The following is a 13,984-nucleotide window of genomic DNA, read 5'->3' on the forward strand; positions in this document are numbered from 1 at the left end:
ATGAAAATATTTGCATAATGTCGACCAAAATCCATCTCCGTCTTCTCCCACTGCCGGCCACTAGGCTTCCTCTCATCACCATATTTGGTAGTGAGTGGAAACAACAACTGGATGTTTCACACTTATACATCTGGTGAAATATCTGGCTCATTGTTCTGTGACAGCACTGTTCATAGTCAGTAACCTAACATAGCAGGCATAGAAAGACGCCTGAGCAGAGTTCCCAAACGGAAGTTAGGTTGAAAATACTATTTCCCTGAAAACCGGCAACATCCGCTTTCTGCCAGTGCGCTTTCTGTCCAATTAACCTAACGTAGCACGTCTTTCTTTCTGATCCTGACTAGAGAAAAAAAAACTGTCAGGGGAGGTTCTCTTCTGCACTGTTCAACCAATTCAGTAAATGTAGAGGATGAGTTAAACTGGAGTGTCGCCAAAGATGATCTATTACATTGACAAGATAGTCAAGTGACCGCTCTTACAATGGAAATAAATGTCCTCAAATATGGAAGTCAGGCGGGAAGGAGGATAGAGGCGAGATCAGGTAGGACCATTCTAGCCAATGAGAGGGCGGATATGTGTAACGATGTGCGCTGAGAGTCGGGAAACAAGTTCAGGGAGTGAGTGTTTTAATAAATAAACACAACATAATACAAAACAAGGAACACTAACAGCACACAGACAAGAAACAGAAACATTAACGCCTGGGGAGGGAACCAAAGGGAGTGACATATATAGGGAAGGTATTCAGGGAGTTGATGGAGTCCAGGTGAGTCTAACGATGGTGACAGGTGTGCGCCATAATGAGCAGCCTGGTGACCTAGAGGCCGGAGAGGGAGCACACGTGACAGTAACCCCTCCCCGACGCGCAGCTCCGGCCGCAGGACACCAACAAAAATGACAATCCCAGGGATCAGGAGCGGACTGGTCACTCCTGCTAATGCGCGGGAACCTGTCGCCGGCTGGGGCGCAGGAACCGCAGCGCAGGAACCAAAAGCGGAAGTTTTTGGATGGTTATTGCTATCCGGGATCCTTGGGACAGTCCTACCCTAAAGCCTAACCTTAACCCTTACCTAACCCAAACCTTAACCATTGAAAATGTCTACTTCAATGGGGTAATATCAGCGGTATGTTGTCATTCAGCCACGACTCGGTGAAACATAAGATATTACAGGTTTTAATGTCCCGTTGGAGGGTGGACGGTCGTGCTCGGTTTTTGTAGTCAGCAGTCTCTTTCATGCGTTGCTTTGCACATTGATCAGTGTCACGTTGCTTGGTGTTTGGTGCAAAGTGAGGCATTGTGGGAAGTGTAGTGCAGAGTTTTCTTCCAAACATCAGCTCTGCTGGGGTTTGTTGAGTAGTTCGGTGAGGGGTTGCGTGGTCATTTCTCAGAAAACTGTAGAGATTTTGTTTCCAAGGTTATCCTACAGAATTTGTGGCGGTGACAGTTTTCTTGAGTGTTCGCATGAAGCGTTCTGCTTCGGCATTAGCTCTCGGCCAGTAAGGTGTTATTGAAGGAAGGTCCATTGTCCGTTTTTACAATCGCAGGTACTCCAAAGGAGGAGAAAACTTTGTCAAGTTTGGGAATGACAGAAGTGGCAGATGTGGACTTTACGATTTCAATTTCCAGACACCTTGAGTATTCGTCGACAACTACAAGTAGGTAGTCACCCGATAGGAAAGGACTGCAGAAACTTACTGATACTTCTAGCCATGGACCTTTGGGTAGTTTCGACATAGACAGTAGTTCCATATGATTTTCTACAGTGGCAGCTTGACATGGAATGCAGTGTGAAATTGCTTTTTCCACCATGTCATCTATACCTGGAAACCAAACCTTCTCTCTCAGTAGCTGTTTTGTTTTCACAATGCCAAGATGTCCTGTGTGAGCTAGGTTGATTGTTTTTTTCTTGGAGAGAGATTGGAAGAACGAGCAGTGTTCCTCTCAGAATGACCTTTGCTTGTGTATTGATTGTTAGTTCATGTTTCATGCAAGAGTGCTTTTAATGTTTGGAAATCAGCATCTTGTGTGTCATGTGGTGAATCTTTCCAGGTTCCTGTGGACAATAGGCGCATCACCTCTGTAGAGCTGAGCCTTTTCTTTGTTTCTTCTCGCACCTCTTCTAAAGTCATCACTTTGGGAACTGTGTTGTCAATGATAACTTTCACATATTTCTGCCATGTGAGAGGTTCTTTGTGGGGTTTCCTTTGCGATGGGATGCCTTGACATGGTCTGTGATGACCGTGAAGTGAGCTCCGTAGAGAAACAAGTGAAAGTTTTCGCATGAACAGATGATCGCCAAAGCTTCTCTTTCGGTTTGTGAGTAGCGCTGGTCAACCTCTGAGAGCGCTCGGCTGGCATATGCAATGATATGGGCGTCTTTGTCACTTGTAGGGTTGTGCTGACTTAGTATGGCACCTAAACCAATTGGGCTGTCGTCAACTAACAGTGTCGACCTCTTGGCTGGGTCAAAGTAGGCTGTCGTCGTGTGCTTCATCAGACGTGTTCTTAATTTTTTTCATCGCAGACTGATGCTGTGGTCCCCCCCAGGTGTGATCTTTTCTTGGGAGCTCGCGAAGAGGCTGTGCGGTTGTTGCAAAGTCTGGTATGAACCGTGAGCACTATTGTGTCATGCCCAGGGGACTGCGAACCTCCGAGGCGCTGGCAGATTCTGTATGGCTTAGATTTTCTTTGGATCTGAGGGAAATGCCTTGCTCTGAGAAAACATAGCCATAAAAACTCAAGTGTTGTTTTGCTGTATTTACATTTTCCTTTGTTCAGCGTGAGATTTTTCTCTCTCAATCTCTGAAACACAGCTTTAAGACTTGCGTTGTGTTCATCTTGAGATCTAGGATGTCATCACTCATGTTTCTCACGTTGGGAATGCTTTGTAGCACTTGCTGTATTGCATTTTGAAACACATCGGCAGCTGAATTTATGCCAAAGTTCAGTCTGGTGTATCTCTAGAGGCCAGTATGTGTAGTGAAGTTTGTGATGTTCCTTGAGACTGGATGTAACTTGGATTTTTAGTGTGTCAAGCTGCTGTTGAACCTTTTCTCCCATGTGAAAAGGAATCCTCCTGTGTGGTTGTACTGCTGGTTGCACTGTGTCATCAATGTGCAGCTTCACTTGAAAGTCTGAGTTTTCCTATATCTTAGAAGAGGTCCTGGTATTCATTGGTAAGCTGGCTTATGAATGAACCATCAGCTGGTTCACTTGGAGTGGATAGAGAGTTGATTATTTTTAGAAGTCCAAGGTCTGTAGTAGTGAGCCAGAGTCACCTTTGGATTACATAGAAAGTGGTATCTACCATCTTAGTCTTAGAGCGGACTGGTGCTGTGAATTGTCCTCTCAGTGGAAGTGGTTCGGATGGGCCATAAGCAAAGATGTTTGCCTTGGCCTGTTTTAATTCACAGCTGGGCATTAACTTGTCATATGTGACATCATCAACAATGTCAACACTTGCTCCCGAATCAATAATAACATCCACAGTTGTATTCATAATGGTAACTTGGATGTGTGGTTGCGACGGTTTCTTTCTTATACACATAAGCATTATCATGAGCTTGGCGAGATGTCTTGTGTTTTTGTCTTATTGTCATCATGTGACTGCACTTTATGCACTTTGTGTTTCGGACGCCGTTGGGTTAGTTTTTCAGCAACTGGAGGAGTGGACTCTGTGGTTTGTGACCTACAGCATTTTAGAAAGTGATTCAACTTCCACATCCTTTACATTTTGTTTCACCTTGCAGGGCAGTTTGTTTGTCCTCTGTCGTGTGGGAATTTTCCTCTGCGGTTATTGCATGTTCTGTTTTGACGTTTGTCACTTTCATTTATGTAGCCCTGGCTTTTGTTATATTTTTTTATTTTGTACAGCGCACACTGAAAGTAATTTTTGTGATTTTGATTGAACATTCTCCATGCCTGCAGCTTGTTTATCCGACATCTTGTGCACTGCCTGTATCAAGTAGTTGTTGGAGAGCCATTGAACCACCCTTTAGCGCCACCCAGCGGAGGAACGCGGAACTGCAGCTTATTATTATCTGTGGCTTTATTTCTTTATCAACGTTTGCAAACTCGCATGTGGATGCTAGATCTCAATCTTGTGTGGTAAGCGTCCAAGGTTTCGTTTTCATTTTGTCTTGCTTGTCTGAAAACATAGGTTTCATATTCTGTGTTGACTTTTGGACATAAATATGCATTGAGCTGTATCATAGTCATCAGCTGCTCTGGTATCTTGCAGTGTGTCAAATATATCGTACACATCCGACCCTGCATAGTGTAACAGTAATGTCTTTGTCCTTTCTGTTATCCGCGATGTCTAATCCCACTAGAACATTGTTGAATATGTTCATCCATTTTTTTTCCACGTCGAGCCGGGTTCTGTGTGCACATCAAACATCGGAATGTTCGGTAAATTAGCCATCCTGGTATTGTACAGTAATGTACAATGTTAGCTAGCTAATTCCGACGTTAGCTACGCTCAGTTGCTGTCCGCGTTTACTCACATAGGCACGTAGTTCGTCCTGTAAATTGCATTCTTCTCTTGTGCGTTTCACTCGTCGCCAATTGTAACATTCACAGTTGTTCATTTTGCTTATGTTTATAAGAACTGAGGTCGGGGCATTCGTATACTTTAGTTTAACTTTACTCATAAGTATGCTGGCATTACATAGTTCACATGGCATATAACTCTCACTGTCTGTCTATTGTAAAACATGGAACTGGAATCCCACAGTACCAATACACGGACTGGATTATCGCATAATGTTCACTACATTACACCTGTTACTTGATTTGGCACCTAGGCAGTTACTATAGTCATTGATTTATTTAACTTAACATAGCCTTGCAGTCCACCTTGTTGGTATTTTGTACCAATTACCATCTCTGTACAAAGGCATGGTCTTCAAGCAATGGAAGATGGCAAAGCATTTAATAATTGGACTTACATGGCTCTTTTCTAGACACCCAAAGCTCATTACAGTGTAAAAGGAAACTCACCAACCTAACTCTACTTACACTCTTTATTTGTATTTTATTGGCCCATCCACCCCCCTCTTCAGAGGACAAAAGTAACTTTTCTACATTTTTGGTTTTTTACATATATTTTAATGACAAAGTGAAAAAATGTTTTAGTAATGTTTGCAAATTTAGTGCAAATAAAAAACAGAAATACCTGAATTACAAAAGTATTCAGACCCTTTGCTATGAGACTTGAAATTGAGCTCAGGTGCATCCTGTTTCCATTGATCACCCTTTAGATGTTTCTACAACTTGATTGGAGTCCACCTGTGGTAAATTAAATTAATTGGACATGATTTGGTAGGGCAGCAGGTAGCCTAGTGGTTACAGTGTTGGGCCAGTAACTGAAAGGTTGCTGGATCGAATCCCCGAGCTGACAAGGTAAAAATCTGTCGTTCTGCCCCTAAACAAGGCCGTCATTGTAAATAAGAATGTGTTCTTAACTGACTTGCCTAGTTAAATAAAGTGAACATTTTTGGGGACACACCTGTCTATATAAGGTCCCACAGTTGACAGAGCATGTCAGTGCAAAAGTCAAGCCATGAGGTCGAAGAAATTGTCCGTAGAGCTCCGAGACAGGATTGTGTTGAGGCACAGATCTGGGGAAGGGAACCAAAAGATGTATGCAGCATTGAAGGCCACCAAGAACAAACTTCTTCCATTATTAAATGGAAGAAGTTTGCAACCACCAAGACTCTTCCTACTGCTGGCCGCTCGGCCAAACTGAGCAATCGGTGGAGAAGGGCTCCGACAGAGATGGCTGCCTCACTTTTAGTCCTTAGGAAACTTTGCAGTATTTCGTTTTTTTATGTATAATTTCTTACATTGTGAGCCCAGAAAATCTTAAATGTTATTACATACAGCCGGGAAGAACTATTGGATATCAGAGTGACCTCAACTTACCAGCACTACGACCAGGAATACGACTTTCCCGAAGTGGATCCTTTGTCCGCACCACCCAGGGCATTTGAACTGATCCCAGAGGCCGACCCAAAACAACGTCGCCAGAGAAGAGGAATATGGAGCGGTCTTCTTGTCAGACTTCATAGGCGCGTACACCACCCATCGCTTCCTAGTATATTACTCGCTAATGTCCAGTCCTTAGATAACAAGGTCGACGAAATTAGGGCAAGTGTTGCTTTCAAGAGAGACATCAGGGATTGTAACATACTCTGTTTCACGGAAACATGGCTCTCTCAGGACATGCTGTCGGGGTCGATAAAGCCACCATGGTTCTCGGTGTGTCGCGCCGACAGGAATTAGTATCTCTCCGGGAAGAAGAAGGGCTGTGGTGTATGTTACATGATTAACAACTCATGGTGTAATTGTAACAACATACAGGAACTCAAGTCCTTTTGTTCACCTGACCTAGAATTCCTCACAATCAAATGCCCACCGTATTATCTCCCAAGAGAATTATCTGTTGTTATTGGCACAGCCGTGTATATCCCCTCTCAAGCCGATACCACGACGGGCCTCAAGGAACTGGATTTTATGCAAACTGGAAACCATATATCCTGAGGCTGCATTTATTGTAGTTGGGGACTTTAACAAAGCTAATTTGAGATCAAGGCGACCTAAATTCTATCAGCATATCGTCTGTAGCACTCGCGCTGGAAAAATGCTGGACCACTGTTACTTTAACTTGCGTGATGCATACAAGGCCCTCCCCCGCCCTCCTTTTGGCAAATCTGACCACGACTCCATTTTGCTCCTCCCTTCCTATAGGCAGAAACTCAAACAGGAAGCACCCGTGCTAAGGACTATTCAACACTGGTCTGACCAATCGGAATCCACGCTTGAAGATTGTTTTGTTCACGCGGATTGGGATATGTTCTGGGTAGCCTCAGAAAATAATGTCGACGTATATGCTGATTCGGTGAGTGAGTTTATAAGGAAGTGTATAGGAGATGTTGTACCCACTGTGACTATTAAAACCTACCCTAACCAGAAACCGTGGATAGATGGCGGCATTCGCGCAAAACTGAAAGCGCGAACCCCCGCATTTAACCAATATGGCCGAATACAAACAGTGTAGTTATTCCCTCCGCATGGCAATCAAACAAGCAAAATGTTAGTATAGAGACAAAGTGGAGTTGCAATTGGCTCAGACACAAGATGCATGTGGCAGGGTCTACAGGCAATCACAGACTACAAATGGAAAACCAGCCACGTCACGGACACTGACGTCTTGCTTCCAGACAAACTAAACACCTTATTTGTCCCGCTTTGAGGATAATACAGTGCTACCGACGCTGCCCGCTACCAAAGACTGTGGGCTCTCCTTCTCCGTGGCTGATGTGAGTAAGACATTTAAACGTGTTAACCCTCGAAAGGCTGCTGGCCCAGACAGCATCCCTAGCCGCATCCCCAGAGCATGCACAGACCAGCTGGCTGGTGTGTTTACGGACATATTCAATCTCTCCCTATCCCAGTTTGTTGTCCCCACATGCTTCAAGATGGCCACCTTTGTTCCTGTACCCAAGAATGCGAAGGTAACTGAACTGAATTACTATCGCCCAGGAGCACTCACTTCTGCCATCATGTGCTTTGATAGTGTGCTTTGAGAGACTAGTCAAGCATCATATCACCTCCACCTTACCTGTCACCCTAGACCCTGCCCCAATAGGTCCACAGACGATGCAATCGCCATCACACTGCACCCTATCACCCCATCCCATCTGGACAAAATGAATACCTATGTAAGAAAGCTGTTCATTGACTACAGCTCAGCATTCAACACCATAGTACCCTCCAAGGTCATCATTAAGCTTGAGGCCCTGGGTCTCAACCCCGCCCTTTGCAATTGGGTCCTGGACTTCCTGAAACAACATCTCCACTTCGCTGATCCTCAACACTGAGGCCCCACAAGGGTGCGTGCTCAGCCCCCTCCTATACTCCCTGTACAACCATGACTGTGTGGCCATGCACACCTCCAACTGAATCATCAAGTTTGCAGACGACACAACAGTACTAGGCTTGATTACCAACAACGACGAGACAGCCTACAGGGAGGAGGTGAGGGCTCTCGGAGTGTGGTGTCAGGAAAATAACCTCTCACTCAACGTCAACAAAACAAAACAAAGGAGATGATCGTGGAAACAGGAGAGGGAGCACCCCCCGATCCACTTTGATGGGACAGCAGTGGAGAAGGTGGAAAGTGTTAAGTTCCTCTGTGTACACATCACGGACAAACTAAAATGGTCCACCCACACAGACAGTGTGGTGAATAAGGCGCAACAGCGCCTCTTCAACCTCAGGAGGCTGAATAAATTTGGCTTGTCACCTAAAACCCTCACAAACTTTTACAAATGCACAATTAAGAGCATCCTGTCGGGCTGTATCACCGCCTGGTACGGCAACTGCACCGCCCACAACCGCAGGGCTCTCCAGAGGGTGATGCGGTCTGCACAACGCATCACCAGGGGCAAACTACCTGCCCTCCAGGACACCTACAGCACCCGATGTCACAGGAAGGCCAAAAAGATCATCAAGGACAACGACCAATCGAGCCACTGCCTGTTCACCCCTCTACCATCCAGAAGGCGAGGTCAGTACAGGTGCATCAAAGCTGGGACAGAGAGACTGAAAAACAGTTTCTATCTCAAGGCCATCAGATTGTTAAACAGCCATCACTAGCACAGAGAGTCTGCTGCAGACTTGAAATCATTGGTCACTTTAATAAATGGATCACTAGTCACTTTAATAATGCCACTTTAATAATGTTTACATATCTTGCATTACTCATCTTATATGTATATACTGTATTCTATGCTATCTATTGCATCTTAGCCTATGCTGCTCTGTCATTGCTCATCCATATATTTATATATTCCTATTCCATTCCTTTGCTTAGATTTGTGTGTATTAGGTATCTGTTGTGGAATTGTTAGATATTACTTGTTAGATATTACTGCACTGTCGGAACTAGAAGCGCAAGCATTTCGCTACACTCAGAGCCGGGCGGCACCATACGTTCACTACGCAAGTTGCGTTGGGCCCCGCAAAATACGCAAGGGCTCCACCTCCCCCTCGTGTCATTGCAGGTGTCAATGTTAACAACTTCGATGAGAGGATGAAGCGGAACTATCCTTCTGGTCACGAAAAGTTAAGAAAAAAAACAATCATGAGAGTGAATTGCGGGAACAATCAGTTAAACTTGTGTTCTCTCCTCTCCAATTTTGATGTCAGCAAATAATAGTAACGTTAAGTTGATGTGCTAGCTTGCAGTGTATCTCTAGTCTGTCTGTCTGTCTTGCTAACCTAGCTCGGCAGTGCATCTCTTGGTCTGTCTGTGTCTTGCTTGCCGGCCACTTCCAGGGCTGTGTTCTGTGACTTTGTGCCTGACAAAAGTGAGAGTGAAATACAACTATTTATTACGTTTGATAACGGTGTTTTATAAACTGCAGCTCCGGAAAAGATAACACGCGTTCATATGCGTGTGCGCGAAATGAAACTCGTGCTTTCCAGCAGCAACCTCTGTGGGGACCAGTCCAGACAATATATGAGCGTGATGGCACTCCTCATAGGCGCACATCATTTTAAAACAAGACAATGATTATCTAGTCTCTCAGTCAAGGTTTAGTTACAGCTCTGGACTGATGCAAGATGGAAAGCAATGGATTGACATTGACTATTGATTTATACATTGAATTCAAAATGTTGATTAGCTGGGCAATATGGATGCACATTTATCAGTAAATAATAACCACCAAGTATTCAGCCAAGCCATAGTATAAATAGTATTTCATATTTGAAAATGTATAAAAGGACATCTGGGGGAGCCAGTTTGAATGGGCCTGATGCAGCTGATTAAATTAATAGTAGTATTGTCTATAATTTACAGGTGCTATGCTTAAGTTTGTCAGTAGAGGAGATGCTGGATCATCGGCCAGTACAAGAACAGACTCAGTTAATCCACATCCAGCCTCAGCCAGTACTAACACAGACCCAATACAGCCGTCTTCAGCAAATGCTAACACAGACCCAGTACAGCTGGCTTCAGCAAACTCCACCCTACACCACCAGCCCACCCCAGTACAGCCGGCTTCAGCAAATACTAACACAGACCCAGTACCGCCAGCTTCAGCAAATACTAACACAGACCCAGTACTGGCAGATTCAGCAAGTACTAACACAGACCCAATACAGCCATCTTCAGCAAGTACTAACACAGACCCAGGTGAAATACAGGCAGCCTCAGCCAGTACTAGCACAACCAGAGGTGTTCAGCCAGCATCAGCTACAAGTAGATCAGACCCTAATTTAACAGTTGCTGCTCCACCAAATGACCCAGCAGATTGGCCCCCAGTTTTAACAGACTTTATGAGGACTGAGTTAGTGCGCAGAGGTCCATTCAAACCAGGACTGGATTTTTCTTACCCGAAAGACAAGTCTAGAAGAGGTTTCCTTCAGGCTTATTGCAGAGTGTTGGGTTATATTTTATTAAACTAGATGTGTTGCATAGCATATGAATACATCAATGTTAAACATAATAGGTTTGTATTGTATTAACATAGAATAGACGTGACTAACTGGAGGGTTGCTGGACAGCTAGGGTGTAGGCTGAGTAGACTCGTGACACACACACACACACACACACACACACACACACACACACACACACACACACACACTGCCTGGTTGTGGAACCACTCAAGGACATGTGTACGTGGGGGACTGGTAGAATGGAAGATAGCTGTAGCACAAAAACAGACACTGTCCTTGGGTGTCTGACTCTCGGGTACACACACGAAGATAAGCTAGAAGACAACTATGCTTGGCAACAGTGATGCGCCAGGAGGCTGGGACCAGCCTGTGCGCCTACGATAGGCTGAGTAAGTCTAAACCACACTCAGCCTCTACTCTGACAGGCCGGCTCTGAAGCAGGAACTATCTTTGTCAGAGTATTAAAGAAGAACTTTGGGTGTGACAGTTAGTTCTCTGTCTGCCCTGCGTGGTGTCACAGTGAGCCCGTATATACGAACATCATATTTACCATTTATATATCATTGAATTAATTAAAGTACAAAGAAATCCGAAGTTACTCTGTGCTGACTATTTTGTTCTAATACCAGATTCGAATTGACGTAACCTAACAAGAGACAGCTGTCAAATGGGGAAAAGATTACCAGGAGCTGGCTTTCATACTCAATCAAAAACAACGCTGTGTATTGTTTTTGCTGTAAGCTCTTTTCTACAAAAGACTACAAAATAATAAAGGAAGGCGTGAATGACTGGTCAAATATCAACGGCATTCTGAAACACCATGAGGGTAGTCCTGAACACACAAACAATATGATTAAATGGAGAACTTGATTGGCACCTAAGTCGGGGACAGACTCTTGACCAGATACAAATGACAATTTTGGAGGCTGAAAGAAAGAGATGGCGGGATGTACTTACACGTTTAATAAGTATCACCCAGTCTCTGGCTGAAAGAAACCTAGCATTCAGGGGTTCAGACAAACTCTTCCAACTAGATAATGGAAACTTCCTAAGAGGTTGAATTACTGGCAAAATTTTACCCCATTATGGAAAATCATCTCAGCAAAATTAAAGATGTTGAGAAACATGCTCATTACTTTGAGAAGTATGCACAGAATGAGCTGATACAGATTGTGAGTGACAATATTCTGGAAGCAATAGTGACTCAAAGTACTTCTCCATTATCTTGGACTGTACACCTAACATTAGTCACCAGGAGCAAATGTCCATTATTCTGAGAAGCGTGGCTTTAAAGGGAAAGCCAGAGATCAAGGAGCACTTCCTTGGCTTTATGAATGTTGAGGTTACAACAGGCTTGAATCTGTTCACTGTCATCTTAGATAAGCTGAACGAGCTGAAGATTCCATTTGAAGATTGCAGAGGGCAAGCTTATGATAATGGGGCAAGCATGAAGGGCAAGCACCAGGAGTACAAGCCAGACTGCTGAAAAAAATCCCAGAGCTGTGTTCATCCCATGTGGAGCACATACTCTAAACCTTGTCATTGCAGATGCTGCCAAATCTTCAAAAGATGCAGTTGGGTTTTTTTGGCAAAGCACTTCACCTTATTTTCAGCTGGCACACAAAGATGGAGTGTTTTGAAGAAACACTTGAACATAACCGTGAAGTCATGGAGTGACACAAGATGGGAGAGTAGGCTCCAAAGTGTTCATGCAATCAGGTATCAGGCTTCTGAGGATCAGGAGGCATTACTGGAAGCCAGACAGACGATCAACGATCCTGTGGTCAAAGTGGAGGCACAAGCACTTGAGGAGGAAGTTGGGTCCTACCACTTCTTGATTTGCTGTGTCGTATGGTGTGAGATACTGACAATGACCAACAAGGTGAACAAGCTCCTCTAATCCCCCTCAATGCAGTTGGATATCACAGTGAATTTAATCTCAAATGCAAAGGTCTCCCTCACTACATACGTACCAGGAAACTGGATTCTCTGAGGCCCAGACAACAGCCAAAAGCATTTGTGAAGAAATGAATGTGGAGGCTGTTCTGAAAGAGAGAGACTGAGAAACAGCAAGAAGCTCATGATGAACCAGTGACTGACGCACTGAAAAACCTTTAAGTCAAGTACTTCAACATTGTGGTCGACTCTGCTGTGACATCCATGGATGAGAGATTTGAAACACTCAACCAGGTGAAAACCAAATATGGAGTGCTGCTGAACTTCAGCACTGCCTCAGATGTCCAGTGAATCTTTAAAGGGTTCACTGCATGGAAGTTGAAAACACTCTAACCTTCAGAGATGACTGTGACATCAGTGGAATGGATCTGGCACACGAGATTCAGAATTGACCTGATCTGCCTTCAGATAAGATGACTGCCTTTGAGCTGCTTTATTTTCTCTGTGAGGAAAAACCTGGAGGAACTCTATCCTAACCTTTGGATAGCCCTAAGAATTGCAGTCACCCTACCAGTAACAGTAGCATCGGCAGAGAGGAGCTTTTCCAAATGAAAGCTCATCAAAAGCTACCTGAGGTCTTCCATGTCACAGGAACGTTTGAGTGGTCTGGCCATCATGACGTGGGGAAACACATGTCCTATGATGACATCATTGATGATTTTACCTCAAGAAAGTGCAGAAGAGGAATATTTTGATGGTAAGATTTTAATTCAAACATTCAAATGTTTGCACACTTAGTAACATTTTAAGATTGTATGTCGGAAGTGCTTTTGTGTAAATGACTGCTTAACTATGTGACATACTTTCTCAATATCTTCCACAGTCCAGATAGACTGGTGCTCATGCTGATGCTGAAAATGCCCAGGCTGTAGAGGGAACCAAAGCTAATCACACAGCTGTATAGGTTTTATTTTACTATTTTAAGACATATAGCTGCAGCCATAGCCTATAGGCTTATGTTTACATTGTATTGACAAAGCTGATTGTATAATATTATGAGGACTGGACTAATTACCAGGCAGCAGAGCCAAAGCTCAGTGTTACATTTAAATCTTTTCTACATTTGATATTTTCTACAATTTCTTATTTATGTTAATATTCACTTATCTTAAGATTCTATAGAAAATATTCTATTCAATAAATATTGTGTGTTTATACCTCATTCTGCTCTGTATGGGTCTACTTATTCTTAGACCGACAGATGGAGCAAACTGTTTTAAAGGAGGGAGGATTGTAGTGGGAGCACTAGGGTGTCAGGTGTGACTGTGTGGCAATGGCAAATGGTTTACATGGCTCACGGGTCAGGTAGGAGGGCCCCTTAGTAGAATTTTGCTTAGGGCCCCAGGGAGGTCAGGACCGACTCTGGTACTCTCGCAATAACATCTGCTAACCATGTGTATGTGACCAATAAAATTTGATTTGGTCAGGGAGATGATCAAGAAACTGATGGTCCCTCTGACAGAGCTCCATAGTTCCTCTGTGGAGATGAGAGAACCTTCCAGAAGGACAACCATCTCTGCAGCACTCCATCAATCAGGACTAGTGATTGATGGAGTG

Source organism: Salmo salar, chromosome 04 (genome assembly GCF_965601325.2).
Source record: "Salmo salar chromosome 04, fSalSal1, whole genome shotgun sequence".
Lineage (NCBI taxonomy): Eukaryota > Metazoa > Chordata > Actinopteri > Salmoniformes > Salmonidae > Salmo > Salmo salar.